Here is a 4,715-nt window from a genome sequence, read left to right as displayed (position 1 = left end):
CAAAATGCTTATTGTGTATTCCCTTTTCTATGTATGTTGGATCTTCTCTCTATTATTTTTACAATTAATACATTAAAATGTCCAGTTTTGAACTAATAAACATCACTTTATCCAAGTATTTGTTCTTTGAGGTTTTTTAAATACTCCTACTTATACTACAATGCATCTGCAAGTATTAGATACCGTTATTTATTGCACAATCTACAGTGAATGAATATGTAAGGTTAATGGGTACACAAAAACCTGACCATGAAGACAAAAGAAAAAGACCAGTGTCTGACAAGAAGAGCTTATTTATTGTCAGCTTCTTAAAGTCCCCCAGATGTTTTGTCCGAGGTTGCAGTGGGGGAGAAGCGTGGCACAGTAAACCATTTACCCAACAACTCTGGTAGTATCCCCGTTCTGATGAAGTTTACCACCTTTGAATGGGCAACATCAAAAAATGCGCCATCAAACATGATGCGCTGTTTAAAGAGTTCTTGAGGTGTCCACACAACAAAATCACAGAACATTACCTCACGCATTTGTGCCTGCACTTGATACATATAGCTTTAGGCTCATCACACCTCCCTCAGGGACAGTCAGGCAGAACCGCGAGTCTTTGGTGCATTCAAGTAGACTGCGGTCTTTAGCGCTGAAAGGACACTTCATTTCTAAAATGCCAGGCTCATGGCAAGCACAGGTCACGACACCATCTGGGGATGCACCAATCCATGGCAGCTCTGGGTTGAGGATGAGCCCTGATGCTGCAACATTAATGTCTTCATGGTGATCTTGCATTGCCACCAGGTAAGACTTTTTGGCAGTGTCCTCGTTTTGTAAACCCCATCTGAGGAAAAGAACATGTTATTTTGAACATTTTGGAAAAAAACTCATCACTTTAAAAAGTCCCTAAAATACTGTTATTAGAATGTTAATATCTTGTTTTACCCTCATAATATCTAGTTACTCCATTATTGTCTTTATTCATGATGAAGTAGTGGAAAGAATGTATGATTTAGTCTTGCTGCCTAAATGTATATATATATATATATACCTGGTCGCTTCAGTGGAAAACTGAGAGGAGCGAGGATAGCAAACTCTTTGAATCAAAGACGAAGAGCTCTCTGTCTTGGCTGCCTCATGGAAGGATGACGCAGTAACTCTCCCTGCTCTCTGCTCAAACCAGACCCTCGACCTACTCTGTTTCCTGGTCTTCTCCTCAACTAACAAACACTCAAAAAGAATTGAACTATCAAAAGAGCTGTAATTATCAGAAAGCAGTGAAGTTATTCTTGTTGATGTTTAGGATTTAGCATTGTGACACGCTTTTATTTTACCGTAAGCCATTTCTATTTCTTACCTGCTCCGGTGTGAGATTCAGCTCCTCAAAGACTTTGGCACCCTCCTCTAGCAGTGCAGGCACATCCAGTACAAGTCTGCTGCTTTGATACAGACTGGTAAGGGGTGTTGGCAGATCCAGTTGTACAGTCTTTGGCGTGTATCTGTGGGAATGGCCTTCAATGACCGACAGGATAGCACTTTTCTTGGGCTTTGTCTCTTGTTCTTCACTTTGGTGGAGTTGTTCACAGAATAACTTGAAATCATCAGCAGATGGTCTCATGTGCTGAAACAGGACTTCGGTTTGAACTTGTTCTTTGATGGCGAAGATGACACCTCATCGTACTTCACCATGTTAGTGCTAGGCTGTGTCCATGTGCATGGCTTCTCTGTGCATGTCTGGTTTGCTCTCTTCTCAACAGCAGCCACAACTGTAAACATAAGTGCTGCTGCGTGGGAACAAACCTCTCCTAACCCTGCCATGCATGTACAATGCGCCATCACCACTGTCCCGTCCTCCTGCACCACAATCCATGGAGATGTTGGTTTGCTGTTCAAAGCCTGGGAATGATTGACCTGTTAAGTGAAAAATGCAGTACATTAATTTTGTCATATAAAAGCTAAACTCTCCTGAGCTTGTACAAATGTAAGATTCAAAGGTTTATTGCCAAATACAATAGCTACAGCGCAGATTGGCATTTCATATCTGAAGTCCCAGGCTGCTCCAAAAGTAGGCTACAACATACAATATCCTTAAGACATCAAAAAACAAGTAAAGATAGAGCAACGCGAAATATAACAATAGTGCAAGTGACAGAGAATCGTGAAATAAACATGGACCTCTTGCAATTTGTCATTGAAAGAAGAGTATGTTGCTTTAAAACAATATATATAGCTACTGTAGCTGCCAGCTGGAGTTATGATGTTAGCTAGAAATACCATATGCTAGCAACTGGCTAGCAAGCTAACATCATCACTTTAGACATAAATACAACTATAATAACACGTTTTATGATTGTTGGTAAATGACTTACCTTCGCTGTGATCACATGTAGGTGTGTCTTCTCCACATGCCATATCTTGGTGTCGTTCACCCACCCGGCAACCCGATATGCATCTGTGCTCTGAAAAGCCTTCAGGCTCTCTCCGGTGAATGGAGATGGATTGTGAACAAGATAAATATATATGTCGGGAAAAGTTAGTTGGGGAAGACACTTAGCCGAATTCAATAAACAAAATACAGTTGGGGGTAACACATAGGGATCGCATCCAATAATCGCCGTCTTTACCAAATATCTCTCTCTCTCTTTCCCGTTTAAATGCGCTGTGTTTGCTGCCATGACGAGTGCAAACAAACTGTGAGAGTCGGTCACAAAGATGGCGGCGGGCATTCCGGAAATGACGTACTTGGTACCCATGAATATGTAAATGATATATTGTAGGGCCATACCTATATAAGGTATATTTATACGTTTCTGTTTTCAAAATACCAAACAGATCATGCATTTTAGCCATGCCTCATTTCGCTCTATGTGCTGTTTGCTGTCTACGGGTCTGATTCTGCTGACCACGCCCCCCTGCAGGAGAGGGGAGACGTGCTCTGATCAGCTGCTGGGCTGTCAGAAGAGGGGGAGAAAAAGAGATCTCCGTCCTCCGTGTTTTATTATATAGAGTCGTTATTCATTTGTTTTAAAGCTCAATAAATAACAAAGAAGACCTTTGACCGGCACTTTTCTAATTTTGTCCGGAAGATTTAAACTTTAACGGACATCTTGACCGGAGAAAGAAACTGAAACTGAAACTCTGCCGCACGGTCCCCTCGTTCCTTGGAAGAGGCGGAGAGGTGGGTGTTTGTCATCTGCTGGTGGACTAACCGGAGAGAATTACAGTGCTTGCCTCGACGGGGAGGGATTGCATTGAATTAAAGCAGCGGGAGCAAACGCTTGCCTCGGGGAGGGAGACTACAGCGCCACTTACAGGCCTGGCATATGTACTACAGCGTCTCCAGCGCTTTCGAGCGGCAATGGCCGTGGCCCAACCCCACATTCCCCTGATAGGTGGAGAGTTGGCCCAATAGCCGTAGCGCCACCGTCCTGACGTCAGGACAGTGTTCAAATCTGGATCAGTTTTTATCAGATCCGTTGCAGCCCCTTTTTTAGAGATTTGGGTATGGAGGAAAATAGAGAGGGTTGTGTTTTCTGACACTTGGTGAGTTCCCTGGAACACCGGGGACACATATTCATGTAGAAAAGACGTACACAAGTGCATTTTGCATGATAGGTCCCCTTTAAGAAAGGTCTGGGAGAAGGACTCAGATAGATGAAACGACTTGGCAGAATATTTGTGAAAGAACACACTTTCCATTCACAAGCAATAAAATCAAAGAAGCAAACTTTAAATGTATCAACACATTGTACCTCACACCCATAAAGATGCATACCAAAGACAACTCTCCAAACTGTCCGAGATGTAAATAAAAGAAGGAACATTCATGCATCTGTTTTGGGATCTGTTGAAACCTTTCTGGGATTTGATTCATGCTCTCACAGAAGCCGTCTGAGACATCGAGATGAGCCTAAATCCATGCTCTCACAGAAGCCGTCTGAGACATCGAGATGAGCCTAAATCCATGCTCTCACAGAAGCCGTCTGAGACATCGAGATGAGCCTAAATCCATGCTCTCACAGAAGCCGTCTGAGACATCGAGATGAGCCTAAATCATGCTTTTTCCTGTTAAATGACTTTGAACTGAATCCCAAATATTATACTAATCACACTAACATATTTTGCCAAGAATGAACGTCCCCCAACATTTAAACTTTTCATTGATCAGATAACACATTTTTTACCTCTGGAGAAAATGACACTGGAAAAATATAATCGTGGACATATTTTCCAAGTGTTTTTTGTTTGTTTTTTTCTTTTCCTTTCTATGTTTATTTTCATGGCTCTGTTGTTTAAGTTATCTTGATAAGCATTGTTTGGTTTTGCTTGTGTGGGCATGTGCGGGGGGAGGGAGGGGGGAGTGTACTGTGATATTACAATGTCAATGAAATGGCATTGATTATTGTACACTATAATGAAATAAAGAGACTTGTAGCCTGTATGCTATATAGATATCTATATTTCGTTGTGATCCCCGTCCCTTTGCCCCCCCCCCTCGCTCCAAGGACCATGAGACCATTTAGTGATGTGAAACAACGCCTCTCAGACGCTCTCCCGTTTACTGGTTTCATAAAGACAAACTAATGGACGGTAGATACACGGATTGATATCAAACTGTACTGTTTGTTGTTGAATAAATTAACAAGTGAACGGAGCTCTGAACGTGATGACGACAGCAGTGACGGCGGTGATGACGGCGGTGACGTCAAACGTCCTGTGATTCGCGGGAA

This window comes from Trematomus bernacchii, unplaced genomic scaffold (genome assembly GCF_902827165.1).
Source record: "Trematomus bernacchii unplaced genomic scaffold, fTreBer1.1, whole genome shotgun sequence".
NCBI classification, from domain to species: domain Eukaryota; kingdom Metazoa; phylum Chordata; class Actinopteri; order Perciformes; family Nototheniidae; genus Trematomus; species Trematomus bernacchii.
This window is presented reverse-complemented; position numbering follows the sequence as displayed.